Source organism: Labrus mixtus, chromosome 1, assembly GCF_963584025.1.
Source record: "Labrus mixtus chromosome 1, fLabMix1.1, whole genome shotgun sequence".
In the NCBI taxonomy this organism is placed as follows: Eukaryota; Metazoa; Chordata; class Actinopteri; order Labriformes; family Labridae; genus Labrus; species Labrus mixtus.
This window is the reverse complement of record NC_083612.1, coordinates 29,825,856-29,844,734: the sequence shown is the minus strand read 5'-3', so window position 1 is coordinate 29,844,734 and position 18,879 is coordinate 29,825,856. Positions and strand designations below refer to the sequence as shown.

The following is an 18,879-nucleotide window of genomic DNA, read 5'->3' as shown; positions in this document are numbered from 1 at the left end:
TAAGTTGACTGTAAAATCCCTCGGGAAAGGACCACTGCTGTGATGAAATAAGCATCAACTCTGCTCCAATTTTTCCATTGAGCTAACCAGGCAGCTCATCTCCATTAGCGTTAGTCTAACCAGCTCCGCTCAGGATCTCTTTAGCTGTGATCTCCCCACAAGCCAGCTGGGTGTTATATGCGTGTTGATGTGTATGTATGTGTCTGCACACGCTTGTGTGATTCTGTGAGAGCTCAGTGCTCTGAGCCCTACAGCTGTGAGAGATCTGAGTGTAAGGCCATGATGGGGCTCCGTTAAGCTCAACAGCGTGAGCCTGTATCAATTACGCTGCAACAGCGATACGGACACAGCGTGCAGTCTTCAAAGACAAAGACTTATGACCGGCCCCAGCGCCTCCCTCGGCTCCTCTGGTCACACAGTCAGCTGGATAACCTTCACACAACACACACTGACTGAGGAGGGGGAGACAGAGTACTAGAATTGTGTTATCTGATTTCAAGACAAAACTTTGTTATTTGAAGAGCAGAAAGATAATACACCAAAAGTTACACTTCATTTACCGTTTGTTTTCTTTTTTTAGATAGTATTCCCTTTAGCAAAGCTTCATTAAAGGTGATCTCGTGTGCCTCATTTTGTGTATTTTGAATTTGACTTGAAAGACAATGGCTCACAGTGCGTTTCCTCCGAGGATCATGTCATGCCCTGTGGCCTCGCTCACCTCTCGGTAGAAAATCTCTGTGGTCCAGCGCTCCTCTAAACGTCATATGGATCTATTGTTCTTAGGCTGGAGACTAGTGGTATAGATGAGCTATAATCCATGTAGCTCTATATCTCTTCTTCCAGCCTTCTTTCCGATACCTTTGTACCTCTGCACTCAATACAACTCCAAAGGCAAGCTGAAGCCTTTGAGGACTCCAGCAAAGTTTCTGAGAGATCTCCGAAGGCACAACTGTCATGCATAATATGTGTGGTGTTTTTCTACACTCCTGGTTAAAGGAATGACTTGCCATATCAGCCAGTCAGATGTGGGCTGTAGGGAGTGTGTAGATATATGTATATGTGCGTGTGTGTGTGTGTGTGTGTGTGTGTGTGTGTGTGCAGCGTGGTAATGAATGAAGGTAAATGGCAGGGTATGAAGCACTTCCTATCGTAATTTCACACTTGTCAGCTCCTCTGAGGAAACTTCACCTTTACACAAGGATAGCAGAACAGGCTAGGCCATAGAAAACAGACAGATCGTGTCTCCATGTTGTGGGATAGATTCTTTTTATGCAAATAATTTCCCTTGCAAATATACCCCATTCTAAATTCTTCTAAAAGAGGGCAGAATTTACACTCCAACACCTACTGCAGGTTTATACAACATAAAGCCCTCCACATCAATCCAAAGGGGGGCTTATTAGGCTGTATGCATATACAGTTATGTATGTTAATGGGATACAATATGAATCAAAGTGTCTTTCAATCGGCTGCAAATCTGTATTAGGGAATTGTGTGTTTATCAGGCTCTAATCAGGACACAAAGAAGTGGAAAAATCATTTGTTTTTAAGATAATTTACTGAAAAGAAACAGCTGTGGGGTATTATTTACTGAGTGAAAAAAAAAGGTTCAGTCATTGTTTTATGTTTGTAGTATTGTTTGAAATAGCCATCGTAACATTTATCTTCAGCTGCAGTCTGTTCACCACCGTACTTACTTCCAATTGTTATTAAAAGTGGTGACTCAAAGCTTTGCATCATATCTAGTGCCAAGTATTTGCTTTTTAGAATGCACATTACATCTCTATATATGCAGCACCATCTGCACAGCTCCTTATTTACTGTATGTTTCCCTTCAAAAGAACCCGAGCTCGAGTTGTTGTATACCTTGAACTCAAAACGTGAAAATCTTTGACTCATCTTTGTCACTACCATTTACTAAACAAAAAAAAAAAGTGAAAAGATATTTCTAGAGAATTGTGGAGACATGTAGAAATAAAGTAGGAGTTGAGTTATCGCTTCATGTTCTGTCTTTATGGAGTGTGACAGTGGTGCTGCGATTTTGTTTTTGTGTATGTGTGAGAGAGCAGGAGATCCAGAGCAGGGAAAAAAGAAAGGGGGTGAGCAGAGGGAGGATATGAGAGCCTTCTCGGGGGACCTTAAACAAACTGACTAAAGTGGTCCTGTTTTCTGATCAGGCACAGAGAGGAGAACACTTAGCACTGCTGGAGACACTCTAAACAGCCACTGAGGAATTAGCCTGTTACTGGGAAACTTCACGGCTCCTGCACTGGGCTGCGTCCCCGATTAAGTAAATCAGAAAATAGAACAGGCAATAAACGGCAACAAACAGACGCATGCATGCACACACCCGCGTATGTGTACGCAGGTGCAAAAGCTCAGGCTGTATGTATGCCAATAAGCACACAGCTCATGATAGCCGGCACGGATAAACACAAAAACACCAAGACACCATATGTGAATGCTCTCTCTGAGGAGAAGCTATAGATAATGAATGCGCCCCTCACAAACTCACACAGAAAAGTGTCGCCAGTGACTTGAGACAAGGAAAAATCTGTTTCCACAGAGGGAAAGCGATGACCTTATTCCTTCTCTCTGTGTTTTTATGCAGTGTTCTTTTTTCCTGCATAGCCAGGTTTCGGGCCTAACAAAGATGAGCTTAAATTTAGGCCCCATGATGTCAACACAAACACAGGATAGAAAGTTCATGTTTAATTAGGTGTCCCCCCTTTTCTAAAGTTCATTTCAATTAGTCCCACCTCGGCCCCACTTTCAGGTCTCAGTGATTTGTCAATGCCTCAACTTCTATATAGCGCACTGTGGTCACAATGCAGCATGGAAATGTGTGTGTGTGTGTGTGTGTGTGTGTGTGTGTGTGTTTGCATATGTGTTGATGTTTATGTTTTGTGTGTGACCTCAACAAAAAAAGGGACTCCTGTGCCCTTGACATTTCCTTCTTGTTCTTATGATGAATTGCGGGGGTTATTTACTTGTTCGTAGGAGGCAGTCACAGATGCCTGCTTTGTTCACAAACACTCGCAAGGAATGCAGAGACATCCATAAAAATAACTGCTCAGGAACTTCCAGCGTCATGACTACATACTGTTTAATGTTTTCCTCCGAGGATTTCTTATTCCACTGAAGCTAGAAAAACCTCAAATAACTCACCTACTAAGTTAAAGAAGGATGTCACATGAGAATGATGTTTTCTGAGGTTAAAGTTTGAATAGCTTTATGACAAGTGAATGTCCCTTTTTAACAAACTGTGTACTACATTTGGAAATATTCATTTTCTAATGGTAAATTATTATACAATAAGATGAGCTGTCTGTTTTTGAAGTTAGAAATGATTGCAGGAAGTCAAATCATATCAGCAGCTGTGGCTTTTAATATGTTTCATGTTTTTGTCCTTTATTCACATGAATCCCTCAAAGGCTGTGATCGGGCTTCGTCTGGTTATTGTAGTTTTTCTACTTGATTTAAATTGTTTCAATATTAAAGGTAAATTTACCTTTTCTTTATTTCAAACTGCTGTTTGCAAAACAGATTTTTTTTTAAGGGACTTCTGAAGGTATAAAATGTTTCTGATCAATTTGAAACCCAGACATGTCCGTCAGATAAACAGTATAGATCCTCTGCTTCCTGTGTATAGGTGCCGAGGTTGGATGGCCTTTATGTCCCATGTAGGATCCTGAAGGTGTTCTATGTCTCCCCTGTCCATTTTGTGACACCCTCACATAAAGCCGATCAATCAGCTGTAATGAAACCCATCAGGTCACCTTTGAAATTTATCATTTTTTTTCGTGTGCGTAAAATGAAACGCCCCATGATGGTATGGAAGCTAAATTTAGCTTACCTATATGCTAACATATCTCCACCCCTCTTCCCTTCGTAACACAGGGAGGGGAAAGGGTTATGAAATATGCTGAGATGCAGAGTCCGTTTACTGCATGTTTGTGACGGGTAAAATCAAAAGCCTGATCTCGCTCGTTTGACTTTGCTTTTTGTTCTTTTGACTCGGGCATGTCATCCCTACAATGACGTGCACTTCTTCACAATTAAGTGCATCAAAAAGTTTTAAAGGTAACACAATGTTGAACCATGCTTTGTTGCTCATCAGCAAAAATAACAGATATTGAGCAATCACCTACATGTTTGACTTATCTCTTTCATCCCGTGGTGTGTTTCTGTGTGTGCGCTGTTTCTGTCGCTTGCAGAGGTTTGAGGTGCTTAGCTTCTCTTGTTTGCACACAATCCGTCGGTGATTATTGCCCGCTTCAGGCTTTCACGCACAGTGATGTGTCTTTTCTCAAAGCAGCTTCATTTGCATAGATTTTGCCAAGAACCTCTCAAACGTCGAGGAGTGTGCTTGAAGACGAGTTAAAGATGAGCAATCATGACGACACATCGTCTTGTTTGTGTTAAAGGCAGGCCGGATTAGAAGAAGTGGAGTTGCATGCAGAAAATTGGCTCTTAAAGTTAAAAAAAAAAGGCACACAGTAACTTTATGATTTTGTTTTGATGCAGATGAAAGGATTTAGTAGATTTTCCACAACAGTTAGGGCTTTTTTTTGAATAGTCAGGCCAAACTGCAATCAAGGTCCGACTACACGGTTCATTTTCTGCAGATGGAACACAAAAAGTCCTTATTCGTGCATTTGCAGGGAGAAAAGCTTTTCTTATGTGTTTCTTGATTTGTTTATTTATTTCTTTATTTTGTTGTTGTCATTTTTTTCTGCTGAACACAGCTGCTCAGGCCCCACCATGCAGAAAGGCCCAATATGGCTCTGTCTGTAAATCGGAGTCCGGGGGCCACAAGACAGAAAACAGGGGAGAACCACCCGGTGAAATTTAGCGCACGATGGCTCCCAGCGGGCATCATTTGGGGACCGGAGAGGCTTTTTTCCCTCCTCCTCGCTTTCCTTTTTCCTGCATGGTGAGCAGGTTGGAAGGCTCAACCCTTACATTGCTGCTGACACAACCACTCAGGGACGGCTGTAACAGCTCTCTTAGCATGGCACCTGTTATTGAGCCGTCAGTGAGAGAAAGAGAGCAAGAGAGAATGAGGAAACAAGGGAAGGAGTTAGGAGGAAGGTGTGAAAGCGGGGAAAGAGGTAAACTCAATTGTAATTTCAAGGCTGTCACAGTTCTGAGAGCCGGTAATTCTGCCTCCGTATCCCTGAGCGGACATACTTGAACGCTTCTCTGTGCTCAGACTGTTCGCTTCCTTTTTTGTCTAGACTGCCTTCATTTAGACATTCATCACATGTCCTATAAACAAAGTGATTAGAATAAGATTCACAGCAGGCTACTTTGCAAACAGAGAGCAGTGTATACATAGCGGTCACACTCCTCCATTTTTTTGTTTTCCTCCAGTGTAACACATTATTTATCTCTCTGTTTTAATGCTTGCCCTTTATGCAGCTCTTTTGTATCTGTCGATATCCGCTGAATGGTACTGTGTTTGAGATTTTTAAGAAATTATACATGATCTTTCAGCAAACTAATAATAATTATTAATTCTCTTTAGGTCCCAAGTGTTACCAAGATAAATGACCTTTAGTTTGGTAAAAGGGAGATGGCAATAAAGGATGCACTGTACTCTCAAGAATGCATTTTCAGTGTTTCTTTTTCATTTGGACGACGCAAGTGAGAGATGTTTACAATAATTTGAGATCAGGTTGTCGTAGAAACAACTTCTTACTCACATGGAGCAACAACAAAAAGAAGAAAAAAACACTTTGCTTTATTTTCTCAGTAAGGCAATCATCAGAGGAACACAGCGAGTAGCTGTCCATTCAAGCAAAGCAGCGGCATTCCTCTGCAGAGCAATCAAAATGGATTAAACCGAGCACGCTCCAGCTGCCTCCACGCAAATCAGATATGCCTGTGATGATGATAATCAATCCATAATAAAATAACACAACATAAATCTGATAGTGTTGTTCCAACACTTTTAATAACATAGATTTAAATATTGCCATGTGCACTGGAGTGATTTATTGACCAAAAAGTGCTATCAAGCCTATATACACTGCCTGTTTCTGGTGGCTGGCCAATAATACCATTAACTGCATTGTTCAAACTCATTATGTGATGAGAAACACAATAATAATCGCAGGACTACAAACGCACAATTTCTCCCATTGAGCTAATCACTTTTCCTACATTATTAGTCTCTCTTCCTCTCTCTCTTGCTTCTGCTCTCTCGCTTGCCCCGCCATAAATCCTGCGAGAGGCTGCTATATAAATCCCTAGTCCTGAATTAGTATTGTAATTTCTGGTATCTATGCATGCTTTGCCAGCGCAGACCTTGGAGTTATTAATCTGGGGGGACAGGTGCCATAGAAACAATATGCCAATCGGTTGGTCTGGATACGGGGCTGACCCCACCCGTGCCAAAGCCTACAGTGCTTTTAATTAGAATTACATGGTGTGGAATAAAGCTCAGCTTTAGTGAACATAAGAAATCTCAATGAAGTGGATTCAGTTTTCAGTTTTATTTTCTATATTTCAGCATAATAAAAATCAGGTTTAAATTTAGCAAATGTGTGTAAAGTAGATTAAGTGTCAATTAAGAGCAAGGGGTGTCCCCCTAGGAAGTATTCTAGGTCCATGTCTTTTATATTTTTTTCCGCTTCTGTGGATGTACGTTTTCTAAATATTCTTTATGTATTGTGTGCATTTGTTTTCCTTCTGGATTGATTGATTTATTTGATTATGTTCACTGCATTTAAATGATGAAGTCTGCCTTGATGATAATCACCACTTATATATATGCCATAAACCCAACCTTAAGGAAATAATTAAGATGAAAAACAAAAATAATAATTAAATTTTTCAAAGAAAAAAACAAAACGCTTAAAATACATTTTAAAACTGTACATTTCTGTCTCTTCTGACACCCAGTGGCTCTGAACTGAGCTGTTTCTCAAGTCCTTTATTGTGTGATATCGTGTGGTTTACCACCTCTCTGATAGAGACGGTGTTATGCTGCACATATGGCTCACTGACAAACATGACAGATGAAACACTTTGTTTGCTTTTGTTTAAGCACCGGCTCCTCTCCTAATACAAGCCTTTTAAGTGATCAAAAAGGCCCGGCGATATTTGATGTTGTCTGAGGAGAGCTGGGGAGGTGGGGGAGAGGCAGTGGAAGTGTCATCCAGTGATATACAGCTCCAGTCCTCTGTCACAGCGCAGTGTCTGCTGGGAAATAATCTGACATCTTGTGCTCGACACATCCAGGCGATGAGTAGGGAAGGAGGAAAAAAAACGGGAGGCGGAGGGAAGAAGAGATAGAAGGCAAAGAATGATGGGACAAAGGGAGAAGAGAGAGGCCAAGGGAAGTGGGAGTGGGAGAGTGAAAGGAGAGAGAGGACGCGATCAATTCAGCAGCCCCGTCTCCATCATGTCATCGCCTGTCAGAATAGATTTAGGAATAAAGCTTTTGAGAGACCTTCCAGAGCTACAGGCTGATCGATGCACCACCGTTGTTGGCCCAGATGTCACTGACACGCATTGCACCGTTGCTCAAAACACAACAGACCCCTTCATGACCCTAAGTTTGTAGTGGGACACGTTACAAAGGCCACAGTCCTGTCTTATATGTCCCCATCCACATGCACACTCCTGCACAGACTACAAAAAAATAGGTAAGTTGTTAGCCATGAAGCCATAACTTAAAATTTCCACAGAGAACTGGGAGTGCATATGGGCAGGACCATTAGAGAAAACAGAGAGGCAGAGATGAAGATATAGTGACGGGGTGAATAAATCGAGTCATTAAGCATGTGTTTGTGGGAGCCTGGCTCCCATATGACAGCACGGGGCAGCAGGATGCTTCTGCTGCCGGTCCCTGTAAACAGACAAACAGATTGGCTCGTTTGCCTCTCTCCTCTGGGCAGCTTCTGCCTCTTTATTTCTGGGGAACGCTTAGGACTCTCGTCCCCTGGGTCTGCACAGAGACGGCTGCTGCTGCTCCATTTCAATTAATAGCATGGCTTCTTTTAATTAATCTACAACACTGTCAGGCTAATGTTGAGAGCAGATCACAGCATCAGAACTTAGTGTGTAAGTAGCAGCTATTCCACATAAAGCATATTAAATGAAACCATCAGGGATCAAGTGTGTGTTGCCTTTAGTTTCTTTCCCTCTCTTATTTCAAAGCTACCCAGAATTATTTTGTAGACTTATGGGCAGATCAGTAAATCTATCCTGCATCCGTGTGCTAAAATCAACCTCAAATTCTTTTTCTCCAACATAAAGAGAGGATGAACTGTATTACATATCTGTTTTGCTATATAATATGTTTGCAAGTGGTCATATTTGGCCAAAATATGTTCTCTCTTTGTGTAATTTTTCATTCTATAAAAAAAAAACATTTTCCTAAATCTGTCAGGCCATTTTAACCCTCACATTGGCTGACATGTAAGTACATTTCCAGGCTCAAATATGCATATTTGCGGCTTCCTGCCTGACCCAGCCGTCTAGGACAGACAGGAACTTTTCCTACATGTTTTCCATCACTGCTGTCAGCGAGCAGGTGGGAAAAAAAATGCCATCACAAATATTTTTTTAGCATTTACAACAGTTATAAAGACAAAAGCTGTAAGTAAAAAAACTGCTATGAACGCCCTCAGTTCATCTTTGCTTTAAGTATGTAGAGGGACTCAAGACGTTACAAAATGCCATTTTTAAACAGATACACTGAAGAAAACATACATAAGAAAGACATTTATGTTAACAAAATGTATTTATGTATTTGATCATGAGTGAACATGTTAACTGAATCTGTCAGCTGAGTGGAACAAGTTCATCTCTGGCCAGTGGAAAGAGAAAACCACAGCAGTTCCATCTCTGCAGCTCAGAGAAACTGTGAAAATCTGTGAAAAAGAGGCAGTTTCTCAGATAAAACTTGAATGAAAAAGCTTTTTTTCCATCTTCCTCTATGTTCCTGTTAAAAAAAGAGAACATTTTTGGTTTTATTTTAGCTGCCTTCTGTTTCTTCAACCTTCTCACTCCCTCATGCATCTTTTGATTTCAGTGCGGGGGGGGGGGGGGGGGGGCAATCGCTTTGTGAGTGATGGTACCCATCAGTGTAGTGCATGTGCTGTAAAACTGTCAGCCTCTGACATATTGACTGACATGGTCAACCCTTCGATCACCACCACAGAGAGGGTGAGTGAGAGGAAGAAAAAAAAAAAAGCTAAAGACATGAACGGAGAAACGAAAACAAAAGGGAAACAGGTGCATCGAGAACGTCTTGCTTCGTCTTGGTTTGTTCTTGTACACTGATCAAATCTGGCACTAAACTCAAACCATAAAAAACAAACATGGTCGGTTTAAAACTAAAATGAAGCAAAAATGAAAAAAAGGAAGTCCAATATATGGAGAAGGAGCGTTCCCGTGTAATTCTCAACAGCTGTTGATTCAAAGGGAAAAACTTTATTCGGTCCAGATGGTCTCAGTCAGTGGCAGAATGAGAGAGCTGACTTCATTGGCTCCAGCCATGTGTTTTTCCTCCTGACAGGAATTAAAACGGTCGTTCGTTTGTCACCGCTCACTACACAGCTTAAAATGTAGCAATCAAACGTTCCTTGGCGATAATGCACCATAATTACTCAAACGCCTGTTCTTTATCCGCAGCAGAGGGACGACAGAAGGAACATTTTCTCTCAGAAGAGATTCGGAAAAAAAAATCCAGAGAGCTTGCGAAAGACACAGAACAGAGTCAAAAGTAGTGTGACTTTTTGAGCAGGAGTCTCATTCTTGCCTTACACATCTGCTTTCTGACCTTTTTTTTTTTTTTTTTAACAGAAAAAAAGAGTAGAGTTTGCCAGTCGCTTCTTTATCTGTGTGGGTGAGTCTGAGTATCTCTTCCCCTATCAGATGAAACATGCTGTAGTAGAGCGTTGCAGCGGCGTGATAAATGTATTTATTTGAGCAGTGTGATGTGTATTGATCTCCTCCACAGGCTAACATTATGGGACCCTGGGAGGAAAAGAGAAGAGAAGTGGGCGGCTCTGTACGGTCACACACGTCTCATACCTCACGAATGAGGTGAAAAAAAATACACACACCACTGTGGAGGTGTGGAAAGGTTAACGGTGGCCTCTGACTGCCAGTTCATCATAAAATCAGTCATTTATCGGAAATAAAAGAAAGAGTATCTCAGCAGTCGCCGTTTAAGGAGATGAAAGGCCGAAGAATGACAGAAGTTGAGTCACGGCAGCATGAAACTGACACAGAGCAAAAAAAAATATGTCCACATGCTGGCTGTTCAGGCAGCACAAGCAGAGTAACACGTAGTTGAGTAGGCCGGAAAGGTGCGGGTCGGAAAAGCTGCAGTGTAGATATAACCTGTGGTTGTTCAATTCTAAAACCCTCATCCCTTTAGCTCTGGGGTAGCCATGAGAGCTGTGAATCATGCGAGGAGATGTTGGTAATGTTTCGATGGTGAGTGGCCTGAACTCGTCCACAGGTTGAGCCCAGTCATAATGCTGCCTGAGAATTATAACAGACACTCGTATTTTACCTCAGTTTCACTTCTTTTTCCCCCACCTTAGAAACCCTAACCTCTCTCAACCTTTCTCTGTTCTAGGACTGATGGATGATTCAGTGAGCTTTTGTTTAACGCCTGATGAAAATGTCAGCTGCTGAGATCTATAGCCAGCTTTATCTATCTCTGCCCCTTTAACAAAGAGCGTTGCAATTATCATTTATTTAGGGAATGCAATGTTTTAAGGAAGGGTAACAGAATCATTCTTTAATTCATTTATATTAACTTCTAAAACAACTTGTTTGAATCATTAATTAGTAATTAAAAGAAACGGTTCACTCCATTTTTAGTGAAACATATCGCAGATAAACATGTTTCTTTAAGCTCAAACTAGATTCAGACTGATTTACAATCAAACAATATTTAACAAAGATGCTTGAACTTAATCGCAAGGACATTAAATTGTATGTCTCTTAGATGCAACTCAATCAATCATGTGTTTTAAGAAACACATTCATCTCCATTCTAATTATAAAGGGAAGTTTTGTCTTACAGAGTGCATGTATGCATGACTTTCTTTAGAGTATGTATTTTATTTTAAAGCATTGTAGCACTAAATAAAGAGAGAAAGACTAAAGTAAAGAAAAGGTAGAGACTAATGAAGTAGCAGCTCAGTTTGCATAGATGGGGGGATAAGAGCTCTGCAACAACTGCATGAAGCTGTTCACTCCGCAGTGTGTTTGTCTGCGTGTGCACAGATGGCTGCAGATTGTGAAACACTGAGCAGTGTCGCTCTCATTGTGGCTTGGTCTATAAACACAGGATCTGATTGGGTAATCGCTGCCTCCCCTATGATGTCCTTAACACAAACTGATAGCACACCAGTCCGTGCACATTCATTTATAACACCATGTTCTTTGTTTTCTCTCTCTGTGTCTGTGCATAGTATCATTCATATTATGGAATGATATTAGAAAGGTCCATAGCTTTTATAAAATGTTAATATTTAAAAACAAGCATTTGCACACAAAGAAATTGTCAGCACTTGTACACGTGTCTTTTGTGTGTGTGTGTGATTGAGTCTCACTATCAGCAGATGAAGCAGTAGTATTTACATCTCAGGATGTGTGTCAGCCTCAGGGGACAGTCCCAAGACAAAGTGTTTTTTTTTTTTTACTTGTTTCCCATTTTTTACTAACATGTACATTATATGGATATGTTTTGAAGGAACACTGGCATCAATGAAACACCTCTGAGGCTGCTTAAACAACAAGCAGCACTGATGCCCAGTCTCTCTCCTTTGTTTTTTATTTTTTATTTTTCCATTTCTTTACTCGACGTTGTGTTATTGTTATTATCTGTTTTCCTCTTCCGGTAATATTGCATTAGATTTCCAATACTGGTGGTGTGTTTTTCCATCTTTCACAGATCAAGACTTTGTGGTCTTTTTAGATGAAAAATTATCAATACAAGATGAAGCCTCAGCAGAAAAGCAGTGACACATTGCCAACATTCCTCTTGTTCCCGTTGCCAGCATCAATAATTCAGCCACCAGCTCATAACTTTATTTTCAATGCATAATTGAGGCCAAGCAATGTTTTCGTTGGCCATTTATAAGTCGAGCAATTTTTAAACAATAAGAGGAGCGGTCCATTAAGCTTTTAACATCGTCTCTTTGTCATACATCACTGGATGTGGAAAGTCTGGACAGCAGGGCCTCTTTGATGATTTCAGAGGTGTGTGTGTGTGTGTGTGTGTGTGTGTGTGTGTGTGGGTGTTTTTTTTTTTTTTCGCTCTGCAGCTGAAGCTTCTATTAGCTTAAAAGTCTTAGAACGCTAAATGTGTTAAAGGGAAGGGAAGGGGTCTCAGGGGTCTTTACCTGCATTTTCTTTTTATTAAGATTTATTTTTTTAGCTTTTTGTGCCTTTTTTAGAGAGACAGGACAGTGGAGAGAGATGGAAATCAGGGAGAGAGAGGTAGGGGTAGGAGCCACAGGTCGGATTCAAACCTGGACCGCCCGCTTGAATGACGACAGCGTCTGATCATGGAGCATGTGCACTAACCACTTCGCCACCAGCGCACCTCTACCTGCATTTCTGGACGAGTAATGAACACTCTTATGTATTCAGAGTGATTAACAGAGTGCCTGATTGATTTTTATTAAAGCCATTTTGCAGGTATCTAATCTGCTCATATATGTAATGTTTCTTTAAAGGGCCCTCCTCCATGCAGCGACTCATTATATGACCTGATTAGGTTTCTCATTTGTTGTATATTACTGCTTAATAAATATTGATTTACTATTTTAATTACATGTTAATCTCAAAACACATCGGAGGACAGGGTTATAGCTCTCTCAAGTCACGCGGCAAATTTCCTGTTTGCAAATATTTATTGAGGATGGTATCCTGAGAGGGCCATAAAAGTGAATGGCAATCATTAAACAGAGGCTATCTGTCGACAATATCTGCACAAGTGTCAATAACAGCAACACAGGTTGACCCAGCGGCTAATCAATTACATTTACTCCCTGTTCTTTTCAAAGAATTAGCAAGACAATCTTTTATGTCCACTTCATGTTGCTTTTTTTTTTTTTTTTTTTACAGTGAGTTGAACTTTCCAGGTGGTATTCAATGTTACAAATTTTACCATTATTGGCAGATCTCATAATCTGGTTGAAGACCTTTTCCACAGGCTTTATTAGACCAGCAGGCCTGATTGATCTTCAGAGCGTTTGATACCAAAATATGATGTGACAATATAAATTGACACAGACTTCTTAGGATGAAAAACATCTAAATGTAACTATTATCTATGTTCTGGAGCTCCTGTGAACTGCCCTCTATCAGCTTAATAAATTATTTCCAGGACAGATTGCTTTGTGAAGCGTGACCTACCATCACACCGGAGGGAATCTTTCAGACTTTGCAGGAAATCGAGCTCGAGAGTGTTCAAATGAGGGCAATAATGGAGCAGATCACTTGAGCTATTTTCTGTTCTCTCTCGCAAATCGTTTATCTCCCACTAGCCTTTAAATAAGTCATCAAAGCTAATTTGACACCGGTGTTTCTTTTTTTAACAAAGGATCATACACTGGCTCACTGTTTTTTTCAAGCTACAAAAAGTGGATAGATAAAGAGAGAGTGTTTTTCTATTTGTTTTCTGCTCAGCACACATGGTGCTTCAGCTTTTACATTTAAAAGAAATGATCCTCAGTGAACCCATAAAACCCTAAAAAGCAGTATGTGATCCCTTCAAACACGACACGAAGGTCTGAGATTTAGCATTTTAGCAGAGTATAATTATAACAAATTTAAGCAAAACAAAAATCAGTAAATATGTCAAATAAATGTATTTCATAAATACATGCTTGTTTAGAAAAAACGAATCAGCACACAGTTGTTGCAGGGACTGGCCTGCTATAAGGCAATACTACAGCAATGACCCTCGAGAGTTTAGTATGCATCAGCCCCCCTCCTCTCTTTAGTCTCTCTCCCTCCCTTTCTGTTGCTCTTTTCACTCTCACTCCAAATGCCTCCATCACAAAGATATATTGAAACTGAGAATGCATTAGTATGATTGGGAAGCTGAAAAACCAAAACCTGTTTTTGCAAGGAAAGGCTGTAAATGCGGAAGTAAACAATATAATTTTAATCTCATCCGGCCTAAACAAAGTAAACAGTGTGTAAATTATCAGCTTCAGATAGGAGTGGGTAGGCTGTGTGTGTATTTGGGAATAATCTGTGCAGCGTGTCGAGTTTGCATGGCTTGTTCCTGACATCAAGGTTGCTGGTTTAATTGAGCCTGTACTGGACCCAGGGCTGAGAGAGCAGGCAGAGGAGCATCGATAAACTATGAAATGGTTCCAATATGGTCGATCGATGGGGCTTTGTGAGCAGCTCCCCGGGGGCTTTGATTTTCCTCTCAAACAACAATCCAGGATCTCTGCTCTTCAAAGGCAAACTCCATCTTTGCTGTTATTGTTGTTGTTGCTTCTCCCCCTTCCATGTTTGAGTGATGTCACTGGGGTCGATTTTATCCATGTCCATAAAGGCTCTCCCACACTTGAATCACCCGGGAGACGGCTTCTGTTGGTCTGTGCAATGGTAACAACAACCAATAAAGGTCAATCTCCCATGGTAATGGCCAATTGGGTTTGTTCCCATTATTGGCCCTCTGAGTGGTGGTCAACAGATGGAGAGCTGGCATCACTGATACAAGTTACACTCCAACCTTAAGGAGGCTCAGTTCTGTCTCTCCCCTGTTAGCCTGCCTTGGCCTGTACTTCACTCCATCATGGGCTGCTCCTGAATAAGCAGACTCGTCGCTTAGCGTAGCGTCACAGGAGCGCTGCCAGGGAGGGCTAACCGTCTAACCATTTCAGCTAATTGCCTCATTAATGATTCACCGGTGTTAGGCTGCTCTAGCACTTCGCTGTGGGGAGCAAATTGTTCTGATTGGTTTGCCTCTGTCAATTATTGATGAAGCAGTGAGCTGAAGTGCTAACACCTGGCTTTGGAGGTCCAAATGGCCCTGCATTCCCATCACATACTCAGTTATCACACACCCTGGGACCACATGCAGTCTTGAAGGGATGGAGCCTCAACTGTTGCTGTTCTCTCAGAGTGGATATGGCACGCCCCCGGGCAATGGCTGTGATCTCAGTTGTGAGGATATTAGCTCATAGAACATGGCTCGCTGCTGCGTAAACGATGGACAAAACTGAGACCATATAGCTTGCAGTGATTTATGCTCTAAGTGGTAGAAAACAGAAACAATGTCACATGAATAACTCCACTGCATGTATCATTGTGTGTGATGATCATAGACGGTATATAAAAAGCGGAGTAGAAAATTTGACATAAAAAAACTCCTGTTTGAAGGCATGAGTTCTCATTTTGGCTGTAATCTTCTTGATTTGATTGGAACTGGAAGGAGCCATATTGGACAATATTGTTGTTATGTTTTGCTGCATCCACCATGGTTGACAGATTCATGGTAGCAGCTTGTCAATCACATGTGGCCAAGCCGTAACAAATAGCCTACTTTAAAAATGTATTTATAAAATCATGCTGTATTGAAGCACTTAAAACAGAAAATAAAGACCCTAAATATATTAGAAAAAAGGTTTTACAGAGATAATCAATCGCCATTTACTTCAATAATGAAACCAACAGCTACATTCAAGGCTTGATCCAAAAGGCAAGTGGACTTGGTTGAAGGTCTGGTTGAAGTTCTTTAAGGCCTTAAACCAGCCCAGTTGCCTTTTAAATCAAGCTTTGAATTGACTGAGAACCTACACAGACAAACAGCTAAATTAACTTCTCATTTGTACTATATGCTGAGACCACCAATAATACAACAGGACCTGAATTTGAGCACTTTTATCCCTTATGGACACTTTAGAAATATTATTTTTAACCGCCCAATACCTGACTGTAACTGTTTTATTTGATTTTAATTGCTGACTTATCACTAATTTCAAGCTTTTAAATTGTTTTAGTGTATAAATTTTATTGTTCTTATTGCCCTTTTATTGATTTTATTTGTAGCTTTATTTTTTATTTTTTTTATTTTTTTGTTTATCATTTATGTATGTTTTCTCTGCATCATTGTAAATGAGGGTCACCCTCAATGATCTCTCCGAGAACTTAAATAAAGGTTGATGATGATGATGATGAATAACCTGATTCCAATTAACATTTGGAATTCCTTTATAGTAAATTTATAGTCTGAACAGTATCTTTCATCACATTTTACAAAAGCTGCACATGGTTTATCCGTCTTTGGGAACACCAGCATTCTGTTAGGCGTAGGATTTATAACATCTTGTGCAAATAAACAACAGCACTTCTAGACTAGGTTTGAGTAGAACTCTAATTGTATGCAATGCATTGTCAATACTTGCTTTGTTTATGGTGATTTATAATGGGTGCAGACAGGGCACCTTTACAGGAGGGTCATGTAATTGGATCTCCAGTACACAGTAGCTGAATTCCATGAGAATCTCTGTGTCTAATGGCCCACCCACAAAGTGCTGCTTCTGGCTACATGAATCATCCTTACTTAGGCTGCAGTGGGGTTCTAACAAACTTTGTGTACATTAGATACAAAAAAGAGACAAAAAAACAAGTATTCCGAGAAGAGTAAAACATGAAGAGATTGAATAAAGAGAAGTAGACGTGCAGTACACTCATCCACACTGAATTTGCTTGTCTGTCTTTGGCCTTAATTGAAGCTGATTAAAGAGTCACCCCCCATGCTGACGCCACTGTCACTCTGAATCTGAGCCAAGTGGGCTTGCCATGTACACTCACAGGGTGGTCACTCTGCCTTTGTTTTTACTCTCGCACCAGTGACAGCAGAGCAGTGCCCAACCCCCAAATACAGTGACCGTGACTCACTCTGTGTCACCATAAAGACTGGACGGGTGTACAGAGCTATAGCTCACAATGTGGACCTCACTCAATGCCTCACTGTGTGTACGCGCATGTGTGTGTGTGTGTGTGTGTGTGTGTGTGTGTGTGTGTGTGTGTGTGTGTGTGTGTGTGTGTGTGAATGGAGACACTACCCATGAAAGTATGTGAGAGAATACTGGCCTGACTCACTGTCTAATGACTTCTATTTTTTCTCCTCTCTTTTCTTCTCCTTCCTCCATCTTTCTGCTTCTTTTAACAGATAAACCTTACGACTGAGCAGCGATGACATCAGAGCGGCCGACCAATCGCACGAAGACACCTACAAAGCACAACATTCAAAAATGACTTCACTGAAGAACAAAAGACGAGACCCGCTGAAATCCCCACCAAAAATTCTCACAGTGAAATTCTTGACAGCCTCTTGCTACTCCTGGTTCCCTCCCTGATATTTTACCTCCGGCTTTTTTCTACAAAACATAAAAGAAGAAAAAAAAAAAGAGACAGACTCTTAATCATGAGATGGTTGAAACGCCAGATAAATACACTGGAAGGACTATTTTCTCTTTGGTGGGAATATCAGTGATGCATGCTTCTGTAAATAGATCATAATAAATCCCTATTCGTATTCCTTATATAGGAAACATAACAAGTTGCTCTCAGCTACTTCATCAACGTTCATGACTGTGCATAGATTACTCATGGTTCAATGTTTTCCATATAAAGTCAGTATTATTCTTACCTCCTCAGAGAACATGTAATTATCATTTCCAATATCATTTCTCTACCCTTTGGATTGTAAAAAGATGTGCTTCCTATTCTTCTTATTCTCGTTACCAAACAGCCTAGTCTTCCTCTTTAATATCCGCATTAGTACATGTAAATAGAGACGAATGACGACAACAGCATGGAACTGACTATAGTGTATATTTACCACTTCCCCAGTAGATCAAAAACCTCAAGATGTGGATACTTCAAACAACCTTTTAAAACGTTTTAAGAGCTGGTTTTCTCATAGTTAAAGAAATATGTACCCAGGTGTCAGGACACTTTTTTTTCTGTGAATCTAAATAGATGCATAAAGGCAAGAGTTATCGATATTATTATTTCAATACCATTCAAGAATCTAGAGTCAGCAATTACATTGGTATCATTGATCAGTTCCATCAGGAAATAGCTGTCAAACTGAAGAGGAAAAGCTAACCCAAGCAATGAGTGTTATAAATATTATTATTTATTTTTTTTTACATTAGATTTCTCTTAAAATCGTCCTTTAGACTCTTTCAAGTTGCAATAATATCCCTCCCCATCCCAATAAGTGGGCTGAAACTGCAGTAGCAAAGCTGCTGTCATCATGAGTGGGCCACTTTTTTTTTTCTTTCCATGGTTTGAGATGGTGCTCTGATCCTGGGCCGACGACACCTCATTGATTGCAATGTAGACATGAGGACTCTGACCTCCGTCTGCTATGGACTATGGAGATAACCAAATGGACTGAAAGATAACATGACAAGCCAATGAACAGACAGCATCCAACCAAGACAGAAAACCTTTGCATGGACAACAGGGAAACTGCTACGTTGTTTAACGCCTAATCTCCACCTCTGTGCACCCTCTACCTCTCAGCGTGTGCTGTGCACCAAGAAAACCATGACTTATCAGCGACCCTTCGCCTTCCCTGCTGTCCCCCACAGTCCACTTCTGTGCTTCACGTCTCTAGAGCCTCATGAGGAGAATGAAGCTCTGTGCTCCTGCTTCTGATTGGAGCACATGGCATTGGGGAAATTCACCAAACGCTAGTTCACTTTGACTTAAACACACTCACAGAAATGAGCGCATGCATACAGATCCAAAAATCATACACAGCACCACTCGAATATGTTGCTGTATATATGTACAGTATATCCACTATTTATAGTCTCAGATGCTGTGCTCTGCATGTTGACTTATAGATGGAACGTG

At 40.7% G+C, this 18,879-nt stretch overlaps 1 protein-coding gene across 1 annotated transcript in view; it reads left to right on the top strand.

The window, feature by feature from the left end:
* mafa (MAF bZIP transcription factor a) overlaps positions 1-18,143 on the top strand; it is a 73,770-nt gene extending 55,627 nt beyond the window's left edge. Inside the window, exon 3 of the mRNA XM_061041715.1 lies at positions 17,180-18,143. The gene's annotated coding sequence lies outside the window, so the exon portion shown is untranslated. The remainder of the gene's footprint in view (positions 1-17,179) is intronic.
* The last annotated feature ends 736 nt before the right edge of the window (positions 18,144-18,879 follow it).